At 51.2% G+C, this 26,188-nt stretch overlaps 1 protein-coding gene across 4 annotated transcripts in view; it reads right to left on the bottom strand.

Moving 5' to 3' along the window:
- The window catches only part of LOC144151826 (solute carrier organic anion transporter family member 74D-like), a 166,923-nt gene that overhangs the window by 137,691 nt on the left and 3,044 nt on the right, over window positions 1–26,188 (bottom strand). Inside the window, exon 1 of one of the 4 annotated variants that reach the window (XM_077682967.1) lies at window positions 13,331–13,349. The exons of the other annotated variants lie outside the window; for them this stretch is intronic. The gene's annotated coding sequence lies outside the window, so the exon portion shown is untranslated. Of the gene's footprint in view, window positions 1–13,330; window positions 13,350–26,188 lie in introns of those variants that run through there. 4 annotated transcript variants of the gene reach the window in all.

The raw sequence follows: 26,188 nt of genomic DNA on the forward strand, positions 1-26,188 counted from the left end.
AAAAAAAATGTGGTTGATTCTTCTGTCATAGGAATCGGTAAAACACGCAAGTGAAATGTGCAACGAAATCTGCAACTGAGCATGATTTGCGGGTCGGCGGATATCTTGTGGGTGTGCTTGGTGAGCGACGTTCTGCTGGCGGGTCGTTTCGGCAAAGGTGTAGTACTGGTGTCATTTCCGTGACGGATATGACATCAGCGAAATCTTGGTGTATCCCGGCATAAAACACTTTCGTGTTAAAACATGTAACCCGACATCAAACAACCCTAAGTATAGCGTACTCTTTAGTACTATAAAGGTTGCTTCTCCGCAAGAAGACCCGGTATGCAGGGGTGCACCCTTTACAGGCTGCTTGCTTCGGTATACTGGCGTCACTTCCGCGACGGATATGACGTAAGTGAAATATTCGTGAATGACGGAGTAAAACTCGTGTTAAAAAGAATTCTGTACGTAAAAGTGTCACACGAAATGGTCATAGTACGCATTCAAATTTGGCGCCGGATGAGATACCGATCCCGCTCCGTGCATTACACCGTGATGGGTAATTTGCTCCTTGCAGTGAAGACAGGGAAGAAAAGCGAGAGCGCAGTATCATTTCCAGCTGCTACCACCTTAGCTCCTGTCCTAACAAAATGTAATACACTGCAGTATGCCAGGAGCGAGTACACTTGTGGTAGACTGCGTCTGCTAACTCCCTCGAAAGCAGATTCGAAAGCGCTCTCTCAAAATTGCTTCACCAAAACATACATCAACATACATTTGCAACCGAGGGAAGATCCCCCGTCTTTGTAACGCTACGAGCAGGTCACCCAGCGCACTATTCAGAGGCACCCCGAACTGACGCGTATTTTAGGCAGAAAAAGAAATGCCACCCATGCCTTTGGATATACCATGGCGTAGAAAAGTGATCCGGTAGACGTTCGTCGACCGAGGCAGCTGCGCAGGCGCAGAATGCGCGCGTAGCAGGCCTTGTTTTCCCACGTTTCCTGGCGCACTCACTCGTAGCGCTACGTTAGAAGTTGTGCACCGGACGGTACTGCAGGCTGTGTTCGCAATGCCGGCCGCTCAACCGCCACATTCACAGATGGCCAACCGAAGCCCTCGTGCAGCTGGCGCCCAGCATGGGACACAGGCGACGTCACCCATACGGCCGCGATAGCCTTGACAATTCCGGCATGGCCTTCTTGATCCTGCTGTGGGGTCATGGATTGACGCCGCACTCGACAAATGTGCCCACCGCGACGGCTGCAGCCGTTTCTTGCGACGTATACCTTCGCTGAAAGCACTGACAGAACCAGTGCGATGCCGAGAGATCACGGAAAGCCAGCCTTCTTGTCCAAGCAGCTGCCGAGGACGCTTTACTTGCACGCCGTGCTCTTCGCACAGCCGCTGCGCTGGCGAAAACACCGCTGCTCGTGTCAGTGGCGTGTACCACTCGGGACGCCATCCTCTCAAAGTACGGTATATATGGACAATGAAGGACACAGCCCTCAACTCCTTTCAGAGGAGACGGCGTGCTAACGCTACACATCCCGCATCTCTTTACATTACAAGAATACGTTCCGCGTGTATGAATGGACGCTTGTAAAAACCGGTTTCTTTAAAAAGGCGCACAGAGAAAGGCAGGCGGGACGACCGCATCTTACCGCAGACTGTGATGCGCGCTGGGCTCCACCAAAACGCCGTACGCCGTCTGTCCCGTTCCTCTGTCCTATTTTCCTTCGAAATGCCACACTGACTGGCCCAATCGCCATTGTGCCGAGGCGCGCCAGTGCGACGTCACCTCCAAGCGGTATACGTGTAAAGGGAGACACGGTGCGTTTCTTCCGTAATAAAGAACCGCTCGGTGTTCGGCATTCGACCTCCTCCAGCCCACCTCTGCCCCCTGTCTCAGCGCAAGACTGCATTGTTTTTGCCCTCTCGCAACCCGACAAGCTCCGTCTTTCTGCCTCCACAACGCAGATGCCACGCAGCGCGCGGCGGCACCTTCGAGCCCGAGTCATCAGCTGGGCAGAGAGAACTCAAAACTGGCCAGATGCGCCTCGGCCATGGCCGGTCACTCAGGCGGGACACCGCGGGGCATTCCCGCAAAGCAGACCAACGGGCGTCCGTGCAGAATGCGGCTCTGCACAGACGCAAACGCGAAACACTGCACTGGCCAGCATAGCACCGAGGCGTGGGAGTCTGTCCACAAGGAGCGCCGGGCCGAGAGGAGACCGAACGAGGTCAGTCCGGGCAGCAGAGACCATCAACCAAGCCGCGTGGGCGCCCGAAATGTGAGAGCGGCTGCAGATGCTGCTGCCCGCTCGCGCTTTTCTCCCCCGCTGTCTTTCGCTCGTGGTGCTCTGCTGCCGCACTCCGTCGTCGGCCTTGACCTCGACGGTCGTGAGGAGAGAGTTCACGCCGCGCGGAGGAGACGACATCTCGATCGTCGTCTCGCCTCTCCTCTGCTCTCTCTTGCGTTCCCTGTTACGCCTACCCCGCCCCCCTTCCTTGCCCGTTTCTTTTCTTTCAACAATTATGCAGGTGATAGCGCGCGAAAAAACCAATTGGACTGAGCCAAGGATGAAGAAACCCTTCAACAGCCCAGTGGATCTGTCACGTAAGATCCCGAGGGGGCAGAGGGAGAGAGGTCCGCTTTGCCAGGTTTCCTACTCCATGGGGCAATGAAAAAGGGGAAAGGATGGAGAATGCCAACCCACACGTATACTAACAGACGCAGAAACACGTACACAACAGACGCACCGGGTATAAACGTTTGCAACCTCTCGTTGCAACCACAGTGACAAACAAAAGACAAGAAGTCCCTTGTCGCAGCAGTCACCGAGCGCCATTGTCCCATGACACCACCGAGTTCAAGGCAGGGAGAGAGAGAGGGAGAGACTAAACTTTAATGACAACGAGGAAAGGCTTCAGAGAGGTGTCCTCATTCCGCAGGATATGCCTTGAGCTTGGGCAGCGACAGCAGCTCTTCCGGTCAGGTCTTCGATTTAAGGATAAAATGGGCAGACCTAGGAAAAGTCAAGTTAAAACAAGTGAAGACCCCCAGCTCCGCTGTTTCCTGTCTTCGCATCTCAATTGCGAAGGTGGCCGAATTTTTTTACTTAGTTTTGCGACAAAACAGCAAAGGATGAACCCCTACGAAATGGCCAAGGATCTGGCTCTTTGGGCTTCAGCAGAGAGCTTTTTTCCGACACCGCACCGAACCGACCCAACTGCCGGCACCTTCCTCAGGCGTTTCTACCAGCACGCGGCCTGAAAGGCAAGTGATGCGTACCCGACGGGTTGCACGCCGCACGCACGGGCGAGAGACGATTACTGCATCCCCGCCGGTCTCACTTCGGCCACCGCGCATGTTGATGTCACGTACACGCGGCAACACCCTCCGCGGCGCACTATTACGGCAACGAAAACAGCATCAACAACAGCAACAACGCTCCTTTCTTTTGGGAGCCTGTTACTTTCTCTGGCGTGCCGACGCATGATGAAGGGCCTCCGAAATATACTATATGGGCCATTTTGCGCCGCGCCGGGCGCGTGCAGCACTATTAGCGCTGTCACTGCAGCATGAAGAAAGAGCCCCGGCCTGCGCATGCGTGCGTATTCCCAGACATGGACGAATGCCTCCTCTTGGTCTGCAGGCCCGACGTTGACCGCTGCTACGGCGAACGAAGGCGGTGCGCGAACCACTGGGGCGGCGTCTGCCCGCTGTCCGTGCACGTTTTGGTCATTACGCAGTCAGCGAACCGAAACCTTGAACGCTGCTGCTTCTTCCAAGGGTGTTGCCACTTGGGGTCACTCTCTCCGCGGCCGCGCGGCGGGCTGTGCTCAGCTGATAGACGAGAAGACGGGTGCGATAGAGAAAGCGACGTCATTTCAAGGTCACCAAGGTCACGCTCGAAACAATGAGCAGGCGTGCTGCGCAGAATTCGGATTAGACGAAAAATTTTAAATGAGAAAAGTTGAATTTCCCACCATCAGGGTAAATATTTTAAATAATTACGAGTGGCGAGAAATCATGAGCACCATTCTTGCGTTTGTATACGAATTAACGAATAATTTGCGCACAAATATATATAGCCGAACGAAATGTTTTAATTGAAAAGTGCCGAAGCGTTCAAAAATATAGCGGCTAGCGAAGTTTCTGCGAGGATTCCTCGGGTGGTGATCATTCACGATGCTCGAATGAAGAGACGCGCGAAGGCTGCTTCTCTGACAACCGGTAGTTTAAATTCGGCGCGTCTTCTGCACGGCGTAGTAAAGTGTTTTACATTAATGAAGTGATCAATACACTCTCCCCTTGGGCCGCCACCCCCTTTTGTTTTGTTTATTGCTCTAAAACTTCGCACGTGAAAAGTGTCGCGCGGATTTGCGCACCAAAATGGCAATGACTTTATCGTGGTGAAATTTTTAAAAACAATGTGAATATGGGCTGAGATACTCCATTTACTTTGTAGCAGGAAAATTAAAGATTTCGAATTCTAATTTTAGGCCCGAGTTAAGCGTAAAACAACGCGTGCAACTAACGGTGTTGAAATCAACAGCGTAACTGCGTTTATCTAACTGCTTGTTCACGATATACGGTTGTCTTCTTCGCGACAATAGGATGTTCTCTGCGTTCGTCCGCATGTATTTCGCAACCTCCGACTTGCACGCAACATGCTGGCGAAAGACTAGCGCTCACTCCGCACAACACCTGCAGATGCGGAATGTTCATTACACCAAGTAGGAATGGAAATCTCACGACAGGGACCGCGGACGGCCGCACAACCAAAATATCATGTGCGAAATAGTTAGCACCTACATGCACCTTCGACTCGGCGCCTTGGAGCATTACTTTTTTTTTTTTAGGAAAGACGTCCCTGAGGGGCTGGGGCTGTTGCGTATCATGCCGTCGTCGTAACCGTCGTCTCGTGTAGTCACGGCACTAGAACACCGGGAAACTCGTTTACTCCCCGCGCTAGGACGTAAGGAGGAGGAGGAAAAAACTTTTATTCAGGCCCAATCTGACTCCGTGTGTGGAGGCAGACCAGTGGGGAGACTCCTTAGTCCAGGAGTCCCTGGCTCTGGCTGGCAGTCCGGGCCCGTCTCACCAGGTTAAGCTGGGAGCCGGGTTCAGAGCTGGACAGCTGCGCCGCCCACTGTGAAGGGGAGGGGTGGGGATTTGGAGGGAGGTTGGGTGTAAAGCGTACTAAAAAACACCCGGGACACTCGCTTACGCTTCGCCATAGAGAGCTTCGTGCTTCAAAGACAGGAGACTTTTACAGCAATGCTGTATACCTCTCCTCCACCCAATGGTTTCATCTCCGTCGGCAAAAACGCCAAGGCGCCAAGAATACACTTATACACTGTATGCTTCACCCCTCCTCAGGTTTCACGTTAGTGGAGATGGCCCGGGATTTATTTTCGTGGTCTAAGCGCCTTGCCTCAGTGTACAATAAAATATGGTAGTGGCTTCGTTATTTGCTCGTTTCCCCGAAACGCGACACCTCCTGAAAACAACTGCGTCAGTAATTGTCACATCCACGGCTGCAGCTTGAGAGGGCCAAGAAAACAATACTATACAACCTTGTTTGGTGAGCAGCCTTCGGTAGCCTCCATTACAGTCACGAAAGACATTTTTAAAAAACCTAGAAATGAGAAAAGCACTGAAAAAAACTGTGGTTGATTCTCCTTTCATAGGAATCGGTAAAACACGAAAGTGAAATCTGCAGTTGAGCATGATCTGCAGGTTGGCGGCTGCCTTGTGGGTGCACTTGGCGAGCGACGTCCTGCTGGCGGGGCGCTTCGGCAAAGGTGTACTGGCGTCATTTGCGTGACGGATATGACGTCAGGGAAATCTTGGTGTATCCCGGAATAAAACACTGTCATGTTGAAATATAAAACCCGAAAACGAACAACCCTAATTATAACGTACTCCTTATTGCTAAAGGTTACTTCCCCGCAAGAAGACCCTGTGTGCAGGGGTGCACCCTTTACAGGCCGCTTGGTTCGTTGTACTGGTGTCATCCCCGTGACGGATTTGACGTCAGCGAAATCTGTGTATCCCGGAATAAAACACTTTCGTGTTAAAATTTCAATTTCGCGCTACACGACGTCAGTAGTGGCGCAATAGGTGGCACACAAACAAAAACATAGTTACTCGTGAGCTAACCGAGCACATTATCATTGAAGTGATGCAATCAAACCGAACTGGAATGCACAATAGCCCAGTCACATTTCTTTTGCGGTGGCTTCGTTCGGCGGCCGCCAATCACGCAAACAAGATTCTGTGACGTCATCCCAGAGACATCGCCGGAAAGTGGCCGGGGAGTAGCCACTGCTTGATCTGTTTTTCCTTCAATATCTCGATTATTTTCCTGAAGTTTGCGCTGAAATCGGTACCGTTGCCATCGGGACAAAGCATCGTTTTTAATGACCACAACTTGAATCTTGCCTTCACGGCCCCTCGAAGAAGCGCAGCAGGTTGCGCATGCTCATACACGCCGCAATCATGCCCGTTTCCCGTCGCTTGCATTGCACACTCTGCGCCGCAGGGCGGCGGTCCGACGCCTCGTGCAATTTTCCGGCATCGCCGTCGTCCCACTCGACGGTTAGCCCTGACAGAAAGAAGCAGCAGCTTCCCCGTACAACTTTCCTTCGCCGCCTATAAGCGAACGGTCGTCTCGCTGGCAGACGCTGATTATGACCCAGTTACGTCGCGACCTCGATGACCGCTCAAGCGGGACAGAGCTGCTCCCAGGGCTCGAAGCAGAACGCAGCAAGCCTCACGCGGGGGCTATTCGGGGGCGCACACGGAAAGACAGCTTTCCCCTTAGACTTCGGTGTTTTCTTTTTCTTTTGTCCTGGCCTCGCGCTGTTGCGAGAACAAAAAAAAAAGAGGGAAAAATGACACATCAGCGCTTACTTCACTGCCTCGTAACACAAGAACTGCTGTCTCCTGTGTCATTCTGCTGGATGATTCGGGTTATGAAGCTGCAAGTATACTGGCGTAAACTTCTTTAATTAAGAAAAATCGAGCCACGACTGCTCTAGTAGCGCGATTGATTGGCCTAGCCGGTATTCCGTAATCTGAAGAGTTGAGCGTCAAAATGAACAGGGACGGTGAAGGCAAGACACGATTGCGCTACTAAAACTCAAGTGTTATCTGACCTGTGCCAGCTAAAAAAAATGAGTGCGTGCGAAAAAAAAAAAAAAAAACTTCAGTTGTATAAAGTCTAGTCTTCACCACCCCTGTCCTTTTTGGGGGTCAGCTCTTCAGATCAACGACTGTTTCGCTGAATAAGGGCGTGCATGTGGTTTTACAGAAAGCCTAATCTGCGTCCTGGAACACGCGCTGCTGTTGCGGACGTCTCGGCGACATTATCGTCATCACCATCGTCCTCTTCCCGTTTGTGTTCACTGCAGGACGAGAGCCTCTTCCTTATTCCTCCAACATTTCCAGTCTTCCGATGCCATAGTCCATTCCATGTCCCCGGATCCCCCCCAAGTTGCCGGTATTCTTCCGCCTTTGGTTTCTCATGCGAAAATCCGGAACAGCGTCAGGCGGAAACGCATCGCAGGGGAGAAAACATTATTGCGGAGAAGAACAAATGCGGCCACATTGCCGGACTTCTTCAAGGCAGACATTAGGCTACTTGGTGTTGAGTGAGCGCTGGCAATAGTGTTGAAGTTCAGTAGGCCGCTTTTCGAACACGGCCAGAACGCCAAACTAGAAAGCTGGACGCCTGTGAGAAATTTTCTGCTCAGCGGCTCACAGATGCCGTAGCGATGGGGCTCCCCTTGGAATCGGGAGCCCCGCTGTCTAGATGACTAAGTGAACAACTCAGTGGGGCAGGGGCCACAACTTTTGGGCAAAATAACCTTATTACTACTGCTACTACTCTGCTGAGCGTCGTTGATAGATTGACTGTACACACAGAACACAAATAAGCCGGAATGGGAGTAAATGGCTTGTGTCATAACTCAGTACCAATTCGGAGTTTTCAAAACTCCTTCCAATGGGAGTTTCGCATTACTCCCATTATTTCGGCAGTTTTTTCAGTAGCATATGGGAGTTTCATTTTACTGCCACTACAATGGGAGTTTCCAGGGGTACCATTGGGAGTGTATTGTTTCCTCCAACTGGGAGTTTTCAGGGGGCGCATTGGGAGCAGTGTTGACCTGCATTCGAGGTTTTTTTTTGTGTGTTTTTGTGCGCTTCATATATATGCGCTGCAGTGGAATGTATTACTGCATTTGGGAGTTCTTAATAAGGGCACAGGCCGCATTTTTATTTTTCGTTGGGGATCACGTAATTTCTAGTCTTTTTCCGCTTCAAACGTTGAATGGCGAAACGTGAAAAGTTTGTTTTCTGCACAGTCAATTTATTGCATAAAAATTACATGAATACGATATACGTGCGAACACGTTAATAAGGCAATAAAAACACAGAATCAACAAAACACCTGCATCGAGAACACAAGGTATCTTGGAAAGAGCTTTATCTACTACAACACTCCTCAACGAAACAAATTTAAGCCATTTGCAAACAATGAGGTCAGCATGTCGTCGATGCGCTGTTTGCTTGCACCAGCCTCCCAAACGCTGACGTTGCCGCACCCCCTTGCGAATTCCCCTGGAAGCCACAGCAGCACATTCATTAGAGGGATAGCAAAACGCTTTAAATCTGCGGTAACAAATACAGAGGCATATTGGGCATCTGACCTGAAAAAAAAAAAAAAAAAAAGAAACGGCACTGTAAAGACGCTGCACTTGTCACTCTTGTGTCCAACTTTCCGAATGTCTGAATGTTTGTTTAAAGCTACGCAAAATTGCACTTCTGTCCGAGACACCTGCGCGCTCACTAGTTCGTCAAAACGAAGTGTTCTGCTGTTCAAAAAGGTGCGCGACCCTTGTGGCGACCAACTTCTCAAAATGCTTCCTTTCCCTCTTTTCCTTGCGTGTAGTGTTCTGGGAACGAGCTTCAGGTTTTACCCCCCGCACTGCCCCTCTCTCCCCTCACCGAAAGTTAAGGAAAAATTTCGGTCGGTGTGACACCTGCGCGTGCCCCCCTTCAAAAAAAATAAATAAAATAAAATAAGCAGTCGTCTGTCGACTCTACAGAATGCTCCCTCGAATGGCGTTTGCTGGTTATAGTTACACGCGCCTAGCGTACGGAGAGCTCCCACGGGGCCCCGACCTTCTCCCTTTCCAGTGAATGCAATCGCCGGCGGCACGCGGCAGTCACCCTCCTCGTAGCAGGCGCGGCTGGCACCACACCTACTTCTCAGGAAAAGCGGCCGTCCTGGGACGTTTCACCGGCCAACTTCACCCTCGCTTGCCAGTAAGCCACAGACACAGCCTAACAAAAACACCTAACAGCCGTCCAGAGTTCGGACAGTTTTCATTCTGCTTGCAAGTGTGAATGAGTGAGTGTTCTGCTCGAGACCCGCGCAAATACGCATTGCGTTCACACCGTTCGGCCTCCCCAATGACGTTCCGGGCATGGTGCCGTCTTTCAAGCAACGCTCACCTCGAGTGGCGGAGAATCGCCCGTGCAGTGGCGCGGGAAACGTTTATTTGACGCTAGAAGGGGCACGAGTATCCCAAAATGTTGCGTACAATAAAAAACGTGAAAATCTTACCTTCAACCACCTCGCAGAGGCACAACCGCGTTGTTTTTAACGAGCCACTCTCAGCGATCACTGAATTTAGGCCTCGCGTCGGCTCGCTGGCGTATTCCGTCGGCTCGAAGGTCGGTGACTCGGAGGCGACGTTGCAGTCCGTCGCACGTCAGTCCAGGCTGGTTCCACAATGTTCGCAACGAGCTTCGGTTGTTGGGAAGCACTTCACATCCGTTCGTCCGGCCGCAAGTTCACACTGGCAATAAATGTTCGGGGACGCTGGAGCTCACGCGACACACGACACCAACTGGCAGCCATTTTGTAAGGACGCGTAGAGGAGGAAGGGGTGAAGGAGGAGGAGAAGGAAATGGAGGTGGCATGGGAGTTTTTAATACTCCCATTAGGACAAACGCAGTAATCACAGCCAGATACTGCGTTTTGTGAAGAGGTACAACCGTGGTAAATGCGCTTATTTACGACGGCTTGTGGCCCCCGGTGTAAACTGGTAGTTTTTCCACCATCATACTACCACACGTGGGAGCAGGCCGCCTGTCGTGAGGAGTTTAAAAGACGTATCCCAGCCAAGAAACTCCCATTCAGGCTAACTTGTGTTTTGTGTGTAGGGTTTAACGCGCCGACGCAACGCAGGCGATGAGGCGCGCCGTAGTGGAGGGCTCCTGGTGAACTTTGACCACCTGGGGATCTTTAACATGCGCCGAAATCTCGTACACACGGGCGTTTTTGCTTTTCGCCTCACCAGAAAAGCGGCCGCCACGGCCGGGAATCGAAACCGCGGCCTCGTGCTCAGCAGCGCAACGCCTTAGCCACTGAGCCACCACGGCGGGTCTGCTGAGCGTCGGCAAATGCGAGCCCTAGAGACAAGAGTGCTAAGCAAACAGTCCTCTTACAACGCAGTATCAAGCGTTCTGACAAAATAGCGATTCCCTCGAACAATGGCCGCACCTTCAACGCGCCAACATTAGAGAGTCATAGCAGAGCGGAGAACCGGTCCCGGTACGGTACCCGGTACACCTGCGCATGAGCACAACCAGTTCTGACGCCTCTGCACATGCGCAATGGCGCCGATCTCTTACCGGGTACCGTACCGGGAGAGGTTCTCCCCTCTTCTATAACTATCTATGGTCCGGCATGAGCGCGTCCGTTCCAGGCATCGCGAAAGATTTACAAGCTAGAGGAAACTGCCTCAACAGTTCGTCTGCTTGATACTCCGTAGGCGGATGAACTTTACCAAAACGCCACAAGCGCGTACACCGTATTACAGCGAACGCAGCGCCGGCAGGGGAGAGAGCAAATTGGAGAGATGAGATCGCATCGGCCGACAAAGTCGTTTTCTGCCACAGCGTAGAAGTGGCGAGATGCGAAAGCAAAAGTTAATAATCCCATTAGGGGGAATGCCGAACGAGGCACGCTCTCTCCCTCTGTCGTCCGCCGGAGAGGACACGCTTGGGTACACGCGCAAAACACACGGACAGCCCCGGCTAAAAGGGATGCGAGAGCGCGCTACACACCGACCAGATAAGCGGCAAGCCTGCGTACTGGGTCGTCAGCCGCTGCGCCGCACGACGACCAAAGTTTGGAAAGAAACCGTCGGGAAGGTCGGAAGCCACAATAGCAGGAGGTGTCCGGCCAATCGCCGGGCGGCCGAGATAATGAGGAGGCCCGCTTTCGGGGCCTTCTTATCAGGTCGGTGTTAGAGGAGCGCGCCAAGCGTGAAGACGAACCGCCGCCGCCACCAGCAGCGTCGAGCCATCGCGCAGCATCCGAAAGCGAGCGTCCCCTACGACGGGGCCTCCGCGATGAGCTCATTAGGGGAACAGCGGTGGCCACCCCCCGGTCGGGGACGATGCCACCAGCCAGCGACGACGACGGCGCGGGAAGATGGGGCCGTTCCCGGCCAGGCCTGGGCTGTGTGCGGATTCCCATTATCTCGGCCCCACCGCAATTCGACAAATAGACGGGATTCTAGCGTCACTGTGCCAGGCGACGGGTGGTGGCGGTGGTGCGGACCCTCGTGAGCACGTAGAGACCACATTCCGCTGGCTGGCCTGAAACTGAACGTTAAGGTTCGAAAAGCAGGGTAGTGGTTTACACCCGAATGTGCGTTTTTTTTTTTTTTTTTTTTTTATCGAGGGAAGCCGTCATTAGTGTGGCGTACGCAGCTATATATGGCGACGTTTGCTCAACGCTTTGTTGGCGCGACCAGCATGGGCGTCGGCAGGAATTTATCTTGAGGGTAGAAGAAGACGGGGGCAAGTGCTGGTGCGGCTGGGGGGGGGGGGGGGGGGGGGGGGGGGGGGAGTGCCCCTTTTGCGCCCCCCCCCCCCCCCTCTACCTGCCGACACTTATGGCGGCAACCAAAACCAGTTAAAAAAACATTTCATCGTTGGTATGCATTCACCCGAAGTGAGAGGTCTGGAATGCGTAGTAAGTTCCAAGTTTCCTTCAATCGATCCATAACCAATCTAACAAGTCTACGTGCGTTTGAAAGAGCCGTTTCCCTCGTCCCATACAGCAAATCGCCATGGGTTGGGGAGGGGCCCCAACCCATGGCGATTTGCTGCCGTCTGCGATGACGACACACACTGACAAATTCGAAGGGCCAAGTTTAACGAATCGGCAGCATGTTTCATAATCTTTGCAGCCTGCACGTGAACGAACTAGACGACAATGTTAACCACGAAAAGGGCCGAAGTCAACGTTTCTGAAGGCTCAACTGGCGTGAAAGCGCATTACAAATCAATATGACGTCAGTACAATATAGATCAGGGGTCTCAAACACGCGGCCCGGACCGTGCATGAGTGTCTTCGTTCATTTATTTTTATTGTTTTTTAGAGCGCACCCAAAGCGGACACCATATGTTGAAGCATCACAGTGAAACAAATAGTTAATATTTCAGAATCGGCGTCCAGATTTTAGTCATCCTGGAGATCGGTATCGATATGTTTCTCAAATCCTGATGCTACATTATATTCCGAAATGACCCGGCATACTTGCAATATGTGGAAAAGGACTTCTTTCTTTCTTTCAAATGGCAGCGTTAGCTGACATTTTAGCTGACAGCGGCAGCGTTAGCTGACAGCGGCAAGAAAACATGGACGGCACGGAAACCAGGCCGTCGATGTTTTGAGAGTGGGCGCACAGGCGCTGGTTCGATCTATCCGCTGACATAGCTACGTGTGTGAGAGATAACACAACGTGGATCCGATGCGAGGATTAAGCACGCCGAATTGCTGACTATGATAATCAAAATTATTTCCCTTCGGAGCCAATTTTAGGTTCCACAGCACCCCGTAGTTCGTAGTACCATTCTGGCGGTGAACACATCGCCAATGTTAATTTCTTTCTTACAAATCCTTGACGCCGAGCACGCAGCTAGGTGACCATATTTGCACAAAGGAGACCATTTAAATATTCGGGCGCGTGAAATCACGCCGATATCAGCGGGCTAGAAGCTGATCAGTGCCACCAAGCAATATCGATCCACACATGCGTAGTCCTAAACGGCCCCGTTCGCGAAGCATCCAAAAAATCAGTAACAAGAACTCGCCGACAAAAGCCGAACTTTCCGGCAAAAAAAGGAGAAAACATCTGGCGCCGCTAGCTGGACGAGTACGCCCGGAAGAAAACGGGAAAGTAATAATCAATGTGAAATTCACCAGATTTTCTCTTAAATGCAGACAAAAACGTTTCGGTGCACACGAACCTTGACGATAGAAGACGGAGGAACCAGAAGTGAGGCACCAGCACCTGATAACGGACGAAAACCACGCAGGCCCGAGTCGTCCGCCCGGAAAAGTGTCCAGCCGTGAGAGCCACTCACGCTCGCTTATATCCCCGATCTCAGCCGTTGGGGGGTGGTGTTCCTTCGGGAAATGACGCCCTAACCACGACGATGCGGTCTCTCGGCGCCCGTCGTCGCATCAATGCGCTACGGAGAACAACCGCGCGCTGCGGAACGCCGCCGACGTCTGCAATCAGCGCAACCGACGATCCCGAATGCCTTCCTCCCACGGTGGCGGCGAAAGGAGTAAGACAAACCTCGCGCCGAGAAAGTACACAAAGGAGTTGCAAGCCGAGAACGCACGGCGAAGACGCCGAGGAAGAGAGAAAGGCGGAAAGGGAGCAAACGAACAAGAAAACAAAAAGCAGAGAAAGGAAGCGGGCCTGCGAGAAATGTATGTCGCGTTCCCCTGCAATGCCTGGCAGACGCTGCTGCGGTCATCGGCGGGAGGTTTCATTGTCGCGGCATTGGCACCCAGAGATATTCAGGCCGTCCTTATTAAAAAGGAACGACCGAGAAGCACTGACGGCCTCGGGCCTTGCTTGGCGCAACAATGCAGGCGACGACGGCAGAGAAAAATTAAACCAAACAAAAAATACTCCTCCACGAAACACTCTCCTCCGGGGTAGGAGGGGGCACGCATGGAGACGGCCGTATATTCCTGGAGGGAGGAGGCGGGACCGTTCTGCCCCAGCCCGATACGGCGTCGGGCCGAAGCAGTGCAAAAACACTGAACAAGACGCTGGAAGCAGCGTCTTGGCGATGATGAAGAGCCGGGGAAAGCAGAGGAGGGGGGTGGAAGAGCCCCTTCTTCTCAATGGCGTCGAATTGCGAGTGATGGACGGTGATTGCCGAGCAAGGCCGTCCGAAGTCGCGCTGCGGGCACCACGGCTCCTCCCCGAGTGCCACTTTGTTGCCACCCGACGGTTATCGTCCATTCGACGCCCACACACGCACGGGCGACGGTTACGAAAACCCCCACACAGAGGAGACGCACTCATCTTGCATTGACATCCTGTGATAGCCCAAGAGTGCATCACTTCCCTGCCTCCCGGGAGATATGCACGAGCACGTAACGCTCTTCCTGGAATTCTTGATCGGCCCTTTGTATAAATGCTTACTGTGCCTTCTATCGTCCCGTCATACTCGGGTGCTACCACTTACACCACCCAATCACGGCGCACGAAGGCAAATTGCACAACGAGGGGCTCGACAGGGCCCAGCGCGCATAAAACGCCATACGCGCTGAATACGCGTTGAATACGCGCAGAGACGCGACTGTGTGATACGCCCGTTCCCCCGGCCAGTATGGGACCGAAGTGTTCTTTGTGCTACAAGAATGCAAGCCGAAAGACTTGCACAAGCACCGACTTTTCTGGCGCCCTGCTTGATGTTGAAAGTGGGATCGAATCGAAGCACGGGGACAAAATGTCGCACTGAAAGCGACGTATAGACAGCGCTAATGCAACACAGTTACTATGAGCTAGTCGAGTTGTCCAAGGTTTCTGCACGTGATTCAGCGCTTCTGTGAAGATTGCGAATAGACTTTAAACCGGCTACGCATTCTTTTTTCTCTTGGTTACTGGTTACAGCTTGGCTACTGACTTCGTGAAACGTGTGCGAAACTGAGCCGCGACTAATTCATCACGAGCAAACTTTGACACCGACATTACAATCGTGGGAGCGCAAATTGAAACAATTAAGTACACGCATACGCAACGTGTCAATAAAATTGGAACTGATTCAATAGAATTTATTACTTATTTGAATATTTTACACAAACTAAATAAAAAGGGGCGTTGATCCTCGAAACTTCTTTCGTTCCCCTCACTTGCCTATGCCTTGAAAATTCACCAAATATCCTGCCGGACAAAAATTTACTACAAGGGTTCCTTTTTTCCTCACTCAATTAGTATCGAAGAGATCGCCAAGAGTCATTACTGAATGTGCGACTGATGCGCTTCCTCGCTGTCAGACCCGCAGTGTTTTTTTTTTCTTTTTTTATTTCTGTCTTTCTTTCACACTCTGCTCCTTTATATGGTAGAACCATGAACCAATTATTATTATTATAGGAGAGCAATTCCAGAGACGATTTCGGCGCACGTTAAAGATCCCCAGGTGGTCAAAACTAATCCGGAGCCCTCCACTACGGCGCGCCTCATCGCCTGCGCTGCGTCGGCGCGTTAAACCCAACAATCAATCAAATCAAATCAATCAAATCAATGCCAGAGACGGGACTCGAAAAAAAAATTGCAGGAACTAACGAGCGGGAGTTGCCAGTTATACTCTTGGATTCGAGCTGCCCAGGACAGAAGCGGTTGGAGGTCAATGGGAGGTGCTTTCGCCCTGCCGTGGACATGAGTAGGCTGCTGCTGCCGATGATGATGATGACTCCAAAGCCGTTTTGGTAGAACATTGAAGGACTCTGGTAGTATGTATAAATTGATCCCCTGTAACGTCGGCTTCAGTACTACACAGAGACATTGCCGGAAATGCATTCTTCCAGGCTCCACATAAGCAGTCCGACACGAAAGAAGGCCTATAAACAGTGCCTCCATAAGGCCCATGTATATACATCCCTATAAAGCGCCGTACACCAAGACCCTTTTAAATTCAGCTCCACTAGTACAGACAAATGCGTTGTTGGCAAGACATTTTCCAGGAGCAATATAAGCTATCTTGCATGAAAATTTGAAAACCCTAGAGGCATTTTATTAATAGCATTTTCGTATGCGCCTCAAGTGGACACGTCAAGCGTTACAGAGGGACATACGACGGGTATCTTCGATGAGTCAACTATCTGCATTTGTCATCTGGGTTTTCTCAGTTTCCCCCCTCTCAAGCTGTTTTCTTATAATGAAGAAGCCACAGCACTGCTTTTTCTTTATTTTCAGCAATCGTTATTATCACTCCCTCTCTCTCTCAAGATGCTCACCGAACGACGCGAACGTAGGCGCGTCGGTAACCAGACCCCCCTTTTCAAGAAAGGTCAGATTCGATCGCACAGCAGAAATTTGTTTGCTCTGTCTCCCTTTTGCTCTTGTACGCATCACGAGCACTGACGCACGCGACCTTCTTCAGCTGTCTGAATTTCCGAAGAAAAAAAAACGCACGATGGATCAGATCAAATGCAAGGCCCTTTGTCTTGTCATGACTAGACACAAACGCACCGCCACATTTCAACTGGTCTGTCAATACCGTATCCAGGAATAAACTGCGTTTTACTTTGAACGCATTGTGTTGCACTTCGTGGTTGACTAAGCTAACCTGCACTTGGCCTGGAAAACGTTTTTGTTTTGAAGGGTAAACGTTTTTGTTTTGAACGAAAAAAGATGTGTATTCTCGTTGAATATTCGAACATATTTTTGTCTCGTAGAGCAACACCGTTGCGTAGAGACGCGAAAGGAAAAAGCCAGACAGACAGACAGACAGACAGACAGACAGACAGACAGACAGAGAGAGAGAGAGAGAGAGAGAGAGAGAGAGAGAGAGAGAGAGAGAGAGAGAGAGAGAGAGAGAGAGAGAGAGAGAGAGAGAGAGAGAGAGAGAGAAGGTTGGTTGAATTCGGAAAAGGTGGATCGTTATGCGTCAATGAAACAAGGCAGTGAGGAGGAGTAGGTAGAGGAGGCGTAGCAACTCGAATTTCTAGGTAAAAGCCACGAAAGAACGCATGGCCACGATTCGGTAGTCTAGCTACTGAGACGGAGATATCTCGTGCCAGTAGCACCTTGCCGTGGCGTAGCCACATACCCTGAAACAGGGTATACCTATTTCATACAAGGAAGGTCCCACCGGTCTGCTGCGGCTTTCAGAGAGAGAGAGAGAGAATACACTAAGCGCGCGCAACTGTTGTGGTAGCCTGTGGCAAACCCGTGAAATCGGTGCCCCCTCAGGTAATGGAAGGAATTTTAGCACGCCGCGACGCAGCTCAACTAAACAGGGGGGCGATAAGGATGCGGAAGCTTCATCCGTCCACGGGCATAATTATCCGCGGACGGGCAGCGCAACAAAGAGATGCCACGTCGCTGAGAAGACTGCAAAGACCAACTCTCTGCCGCACCCGAGCCATCACGACTACTTCCTCCACAAAAGCCGCCCCCACGCCTATAATCCCCCAGTCCGAGGGGTACGCCGGTAAACGGCTCCTCCACACACAACGACGAGCCCCCCTCCTGCCTCCTCAACTGTCGGCGTTCCACGTTTGTCGCAATGCGCGCACTCCCCACCCACTCGGCAAGCTATCTGCGGGAAGGCTAACAACCCTTCTCAGACGGGCGACGCAAACCAAACCACAACAGCTCCCCCGCTGCGGAGTCGTTGCTCGCTTGTTTACTAACAGCGCGCGTGCCGGCAGCGTGCCCTTTCAAGCCCAGAAACGAGGGGCACGCGAACAGGGTCGCGAGGAGGAGGGGGAGGGGGAGGAGGGTGGCGACCCAGCATGTGCTGCGCTTGTCGGCAGGTGTTGTTGGTCTCTTCTTCCCCTGGCAGCGTGAATGCATTTCCCGCCTTTGCGGCAACGCACGCTCTCCCGAGCCGCACACCGCGTTGTCGCATCTGGACGCTGAAGACGCGAGCCCCTCCGATGCTTGTCTCGGGCGGTGGTGGGGTGGCGTTGGCTAATCCCGGGTGATCCCCTCCAAACAAGTTTTACTGCTGAGTTTGTCTACAGCTTTTTTTCACCTTGTTATTGTTCCTTCTCAGTCACTTTTAAGGATTTGCGCGCTTGTTCCGCGCATCAACTTTCGGGGAAAGGTGATTCGCAGAAGAACAGAGCCCATACCTCTTCCTCCTCCTCATCCTCCACATTCCGTGTGTACTACGGAGAAGGATAGATCTAACGTCCTCCAAGACGTGAGTAGAAGATAGAAGAGAAAAAAAAAAAAACGCACACTGGAACCAGGCGGGGAAACCCTGGAAAATCGAAGGTTAATAACCCCAGCATTCTACTTCATATTATAACGAAGAGTGGCCATAACCCAAACTTTCCACGTCTCCAATCATCTCTCCAGCTCCTGAGCTACGGGAGAAACCTGATGGCTACCAGCCATCCGACCGTCCATCCCACTGCTTCTTGGAATCGGGAACAACTAACATTTCAAGCGGCTCAACATGACGCTTTACTATTGCTACTACTAGCACACTGAGAGCGGCACATCCCCTCGCCAATGCTAGTGCGTTTAAAACCAAAAGCTAAACCTGCGGACGTCGTGGGGAGGACTAACGCGAGAAGGATGCGCCCGCCGGAGGAGCTAAAGGAACACTCATCAGCCTCCCTTCGCTCTGCCTCGTGCGACTTCCAACGTATGTGGAGGAGCGTAGGTACTGCGCGTCAGAAAACTTAATACTCCCCATACCACCACGTTCCGCACTACTACGCATCGCGTTTTGAATGTATCACGCTAAACCGACGACCAGCCCCGCCAGATCTTGGCCTTGCAAATACTACCGAAAAAAAAACAAAAAAAAAAAACAGAGGGAAAAACAGTGGCCGCATACCTGCTTGCTTCGCCGAAAATCTCATCGACAGACGATAGCATCCTGCCTAGTAACACCCTCTCCTCCTCCACCCCTTACGCTATTCTCTTCTTCCTCTCCCTCACCCCATAATGCATGTAATTATAGTATACTCAATACGATTCAATTTTCCCGCCTAACCCCTCCCTGCTCGTGCGCCTCCTGTTGACACCTCTTCTTTGCATTGTTCTTGGAACAGCTCGGGCAGACTTTTCTTTAGTATTGTGAGGAGTGATTGCGACATGCGACTGCTTCGCCAGGACGGACAAACTAGAATAAAGACCGATACCCGTCACAAGGGCGCGTTTTTATACATCACCTGTAAGTCCCCGTCATCACGTAGTGGCCCTCAGCTACTCCTTCATTTTGCAGATCATCATCATCATCATCATGTGATTTGGCGTTCTGCAGGCCCAAGCACCCGAATAAAAGGCTACCCCAAATATTCGCCTTCCAGTATTCACTTTTACCTCGCCTGCCTTCGACGCCGTTTTTACCGCGTTTTTATTCAAACTGATCCCGCATCTATTTTCAATTAAAGTTTCGCTGCTACTGTCAGTTCTGCTGTACTTCAGTTTCACTTCAAATATGCCTGACGTGTTCTTTGGGCTGAATAATGTGTACATGTATGAGTACATACGCCAGCAGTTTTAGCAGCCTGGAATGGTCGTGACCACACATACCTCGAGTTCTTCAGGCGCTCTTTCATTTTGCCAGGCGGCTAAACAAACAAATAAAGAATAAAACGGACGACCAAACAGACAAACAAGAAAACGGACAACCAAACAGACAAACAAGAAAACAGACAGACAGACAGACAGACAGAGACAAAAATGTTCGCGCCTAAACAGCTTAAGACAGACAACCGTCCTTAAAAAACCTCGTCCCGTAAACATGGCCGCAGCGTTTCGTTTCCTCGGGCTGCAAAAGCACGCAGGTGCTGCAGACATATCCACCGGGAGTCGTAAAATGTCACCGCTATATACTTCTTTCGCCGCATGGAAAAACACCCGGCGCAGCCAGGGCGCTCCAGAAGCTTCACGGCCCCGCAGGCCGCCTCCTTCACACATTGCAACAGTCAACGCGATTTCTACCCCGTTTCTTTTATCGCCATGCGGGCATGCATGTCTAAATTAATGTCTGAAGGCGATTACGGTCGCCTGATGCGTCATTTTACTTCACTCGACTGCTCCTACTTCTCCATCATTTAAAGTCTTCTTGTGGTACGTCTTTTTGCGCTTTAAATGATGAATTCGCTCCAACCAGCTCAGCTTTCCGCCCTACTTTTTTATTGGTTTTGGTGCCGATGTAAATTCCTGTCCCGCGCTGTAAACAATTGGGCAAAACTGTTTCCGTTTCACCAAAGAAGCAACTCTGGAGTACGGCGTAGCGATCGCACTTTCTGAATACTTAGAAGCGCGTAAACGATAAAAAGAAAAATGCTGCCTCATATGTTATTTTTCCCCGCACACTTATCGGCCAATGCAAATCGAAACCCCAACGCCCCCTCTCCTCCACTACGGGTGTCCGGTGAAGACGCATAAAACGATCACTGCCGCTATTTCCCCGAACAGAATTCGACACCTGCTTACAGGGAAAGTGAAAGACGCCGAACACAAGGAAAATCGTGGGCTCCCTTTTGAAACTCCAACACGTCCGACAGGCATAACTCGAGAAATCCGCATACAGTCCCACTCCAGCTACGCCCTTTCTAAGCACTTTCTATGAGTCGTGATCGCAAAAGCATTAATGTCCAGTTGAACGCCAAGGGGCTCCTCGGAGTTGTACGCTGCGAGTTATGTTTTCTAGTTTCCAATTTAGCGATTGCATTGTCGCGGGTTGCTTATCACAATTTATGCGTTAGCATGTTGCCTGTAGTCCGGAATCACTTGGACGACATTGTTGAGAATTGTACAGCTGCGCCTCCAGGGAAGGTTAGCGTACACATGCTTGATGCACCACAGTATAGAGGAGGCTATGGCGCATCAATGTGCCATTTGATGATTTCGAATTAAAAGCCTGGTAAAAACTGAGTGCCGGTTCACGCATACAATTGCTGCCACACGGAGCTCGCCCCGTTCTAAAAGGCGTGCATTCCCACAAACACGAACGGTAGCCTTCAGTTGACCAAGTCGTTAATTGAGTCGTCTGCGGTGGTAGCAGCACTAGCGGCGGTGCAAATCTCGTCACGGGTGGTAACAGCCTTAACAGGGAACGTCTGTGGCAGAGGCCGCTGAACCTGAAACAGTTTCAATACCCATTGCTTGCGGCTGTTTCGGGTGCAGTGGTACCACGGGAGCTGTAACCTTTAATGTCGCCCCCGTAAGAGTGAAAGTACCGCCAGTATACGCTTGGCGCCTCAAATCCCGTCCCTCAAACATTGCGAGGGCGAGGCCTCGCCAGTGGAAGCTTTGTCATTAATATTCCTTTCAGGGCGCAGTGTGATGACAGTTCGAAAGAGAGAGAGAGAGAGAGAGAGAGAGAGAGAGAGAGAGAGAGAGAGAGAGAGAGAGAGAGAGAGAGAGAGAGAGAGAGAGACGCAAAAAGTAGAAACCAACAAGGCAGTGAGTGGGGCGAGGAGCGCTGCGCGGCGACGCGGGGCCTCTTCGAAGGCGGCGGCGGCGCCATTTATCAGCGTCTCCTCGCTCACACGGGACAGCGGCCGTCTCCTCCGGGGCGCTCGAATTCCGTAAGCTGCGCCCCCCTTTTGTCTTGTCCAATGCCTGCCCCGGCGGTTTGCGTCACACCCGGCCGCCGCCGATAAGCGCCCTCCTCCCCCCTGGCTGGCCTCTCTTCTCCGCCCGGCTCGATCGTCTGCACGCAGAAGGTCTCCCTCTCCCTCTACGAAGGCGTCGCGGACGTGAAATTACCCACTGTCGAGTTCCAATGGTTCCATAATCACACCGGTTCGCTTTGCGGCGAGCTTGGGAATCGAGCGCAGATGCAATTAGCCAGCCCCGCCCCCCTCCCAACACACAACAACAACAAAAGAAAGAACTGGGAAAAAGGCTTAGAAAGGACAAGTCGAGACATGAGTTGCTATGACAGACAGACCGATGGCGATTGCAAGACGAAACGGCAACGCCCGGCAACTCAGTGCCGAAATTCGTTTCGTGGAAGCAAAAGAAATGCTCGGGTACGGTGACTAAAACACTTTTATTATAACACTAGCTCGGGTGAACAACCCTGGTCACTGGGGCGTTTTTTATTTTTATTTTTGGCTTGGCTTGGTTGCGCGTTTGAGCAGCGACAGCCCGTTTCAAAGGGCACAGCCACTATCACCATCATCATCGGCACCGACACGAGTAAAGGCGGGGATTACATTTTTTTAGACCCCGTATCTGTTCAGGCAGCAAGATAAGCCGCACCAAATCCATCCTGTTTATTACCAGTTCCGAGACGTGATCGAGAACAAAGGCAACAGCGCGGAGCATAACCCAGCGTCAGACCATTACAAGTCGTTTCCCGCCAGCCGTGCGGCAAGATTCTCTACGCCAAAACGGTAACACGGTTGGCTTCATGGCAAATATGACAAATCTGGTCCTTTTATTGTTTTTTTAACACGCCTGAACGGTTTTTCTGTTGTATAGACGAGCGCTGAAATTAGAGCTAGACATGCGAAAGCGAACTAAAAAAAAAACGGAATCCAAAAACGATAAAACACATAAGCAATATTATAACAATGAGATAGCTCGTCAGCATCCACAAAATGTTGTCGTTTGTCATAATAGGCAAACAAAATATTCATTGCGGCGAGATAACAAACTCCATAACGGCGATCCCGGATCGACCGCGATCAGAAAAAATTTCTTGCTCACAACTGCCGACACAGTATCTACTCAACTTTGGACAAACGCCCTTCATTTTGAGGTAAAACATGATTTCATTCGCTAGTTCACTCCGAACGGTGTTAATAGAAATCGCACTTTAACCCGATTTCTCCCCGGAAAATGACCACAATATAAGTTGTATAGTCTGAAACGAAACTTCATGCCGGCCTCCTTTAGTCTAAACTGCCGCAATAAGAATTTGGTGAACCGCTTCTTGTCTGCACTGGAGACATCCATATTGAAGACGCTGACAAATAAAGAAAAGGCTCCATAACGCGTACCCACTTAACGCAACGTAAATTGCGGGGGACTGACTCTTCTACATGCATAATGCGACGTGTGCCGGTATTCCCTTTCCAAACTATTCCAACATGAAACAAGTGAACCACTTGTATGTTTCGGAAACGTCCACATTTAGGTTTCCGATTAATATGACGTGCCGAAGAGAACACTGCTGAAACAAGGCATGTCTTGCAAGTTTTTTTTTTTTTTTAATACCAAAAGAGGGTCGGTATGGCTTCTTGGTGCCAAGCATCCCACACGTTGCGCTCGACCGCTTCCGATTTTAGCAAAAAAATCTTTTAGGAACGAAGCCCCTTAGGGGCTGGGCCTGTTGGCGTCTCCTGTCGTCGTAATCGTCGTCTCATGTAGTCACGGTACTAATTAAAACACCGGGAAACTCGTTTACGCTTGGCGCTAGAGAGAGAGAGAGAGAAACTTCATTGCACAATGGTGGCCGGTGGCATGAGCCTGGCGGCGACAGCGGTGGCTCGGTTCACCAGGGAAATTTGGATCCCCGGATCCGAGCCACCCAGCGCCCCCCTCCCACTGCTCGTCACACGCTATGGAGGGGAAGGGATCATTAGGACATGCCCACATGGAGTGCGACACGGTGGCTAGAGCACCGCACGAAGGGTAGTTGGGGGAGGGAAACAGTGTGGGGTGAATATGGTGCAGAACTGCACGACACGGAAGAGTGTCGGTCTGCAAGAGCCGCCACGTGCGTTCCTGGGAGTTATTGAGCGGGGGGGAAACGCGCGGCGGGAGAGACGGTAGTGTAGGACCAAGTCGTGTTAGCTGAGGAGGCTATCTCGAGCTGATCTGGCACCGTGGGAGGGGACTAACTATCCGAGCGTGCCTCGCGCTAGAGAACTTCGTGCTTCACAGAGACTTTTACAGCAAAGCTGCATACCTGTACCCCCAACGGTTTCATCTCCGTTGGCAAATACTCCAAGGCGCCAACAATACACTTATACACTGAATGCTTCGCCCCTCCCCAGGTTTCACGTTAGTGGAGATGGGCCGAGATTTTTTTTTATATAGAAACATAAGCTAACCCAAACAATCCAAGTGGTTTCTTTAACTGTTCGCCAAGAGTGTGGGGTAAGGTGGCCTGTTATTATGCTTGCCATGCATATTTTCGGGTGCGTGGTTCTTCATTTTCAAATAAATTACAATTACTCCTACCGTGTGTTTCAGAGGCGGACTGTTCTAGCTAGCGTAATGTGGCGCTACACGATTGCTTTGTTTGTACAGAAGACATTGTCGGGGGTTTCAAATGTTTTCCTGGGTGTGGTGTCTCACATTTTTTGCCCCTTTCTTAGCATTTTATTTTCCGGCTGCACGCTTGTAGCACTCGGATGCTGGTGTACACAGTTTCCTGGCAGCAGTGATATCCTGTTTATGTGGCCCATTTACGACACCCTGTTTATGTGCAGTACCGCAATTAAACTTTTACTACGTGCGCCATAGTTGCGACATGTCGGCAAAAGGTTGCCGCATCGATCCGGCAACACCTGGAGCAAGACGAACAGAGAACGACTGAGCGCCTGCGAAGAAGGAAACGCCAAGCTATTGAGTATTCCGTTCCGATTTAAGTACAAGCCAGACACTTCCGGTAAGTAAGACGCAGGAAGTTCATTAAACGTGTTGATATGCGTGCACCGCCCCTAACCGACCTCAAAGATACCACGCCCTTATTTACGAAAAGAATACGCATAATTGATCCAAGAGAACATTTCACTGCAGAAAATGTCGCGGACTCGGCTTCCAAAACTTTGGCGCAGCTGGGTCTCGAACTTAAAATTCCATCCCTATGGTACTGAGACCGAACAGCGCGGTTTTTTAGGCGCGAAGCCCCTTAGGGGCTGGGGTGTTGGCGTCTCCTGTTGTCGTCGTCGTAAGCGTCGTTCGTCTCATGTAGTCACGGAACTAAAACACCGGGAGACTCGTTTAGCCTCGCGCTTGAACGTAACGCGTACTAAAAAAAACACGGGGACACGTTTACGCCTCGCGCTGGAACGCTTCGTAACGCGTACTAAAGAAACACCGGGATACTCGCGCTAGAGAACTTCGTGCTTCAAGACACGAGGCTTTTACAGCAAATGTATAACTCTACCCCCAACGGTTTCATCTCCGTTGGCAAAAACGCCAAGGCGCCAAGAATTATACACTTGTACACTGCACGCTTCGCCCCTCACCAGGTTTCACTTCACGTTATGGTCCGGGATATTTCCCGCACTCACGTCCGCATTTCTTCCTCCTTCGGCGGGACTATTTTACCTAACCTTTGTACCTAACCGTTGTAACGACGTCCCGCCCACACGAATTTGCCATGTCATCACGTTTTCCCAACTTTAATTAGTCAGATTACTTAGCTTCGCTGCTTGTATGTTTGCTAGTTTGGCTGCGTTATCCCCCTCTCTTCATCTGCGGTGTACTGGCGTGGACGACTACCTCTTCGAAGTTTGATTGATTGTAGGGTTTAACGCGCCGACGCAACGCAGGCGATGAGGCGCGCCGTAGTGGAGGGTTCCGGATTAATTTTGACCACCTAGGGATATTTATTGTGCGCCGAAATATCGCACACACGGGCGTTTTTGCTTTTCGCCTCCATCAGAAAGCGGCCGCCGCGGCCGGGAATCGAACCCGCGGCCTCGTGCTCTGCAGCACAACCTCTTAGCCAGCTGAGCCACCGCGGCGGGTACCTCTTCGAAGTTCAAGGTCGCGCTATGGAACTCTTCGTGCGATGGAAAGCCTCCGCGCTTTTTTTTTTCTCTTCATAAGATAATCTTCTTAATACGACGGTTCGCTCAAGGTCGTTGAAAGTTGACTGAACGATGCGACACACAAGCTTATATAAAGAAAGGAATCAAGGGTTGTACGAGGCGACTCGATTTGCTCTGCGCTTCTACGCGCCGACGTTACGGAGCGCGCCAGGAGGTATAAGGACCACCCGGTAATATTTGAAGTTTTCCGCAATATCGTACACATGAGCGCTTCTGGTATTCGCATCTTCCAGAAAAAAACAGCCTCCGCAACGAAGTATCGAAACGGCAAGCCCGCGCTCTGCAGAACACCTCAGTCACTGAGCCATCGCGGCAGGTATGAGGAGACTAAAAACTCCGCCGAAATAAAATTTAAGTAGAACGGTAGC

Source organism: Haemaphysalis longicornis, unplaced genomic scaffold (genome assembly GCF_048455015.1).
Source record: "Haemaphysalis longicornis isolate Haplotype H1 unplaced genomic scaffold, Haemaphysalis longicornis Haplotype H1 scaffold_9, whole genome shotgun sequence".
Classification (NCBI taxonomy): Eukaryota; Metazoa; Arthropoda; class Arachnida; order Ixodida; family Ixodidae; genus Haemaphysalis; species Haemaphysalis longicornis.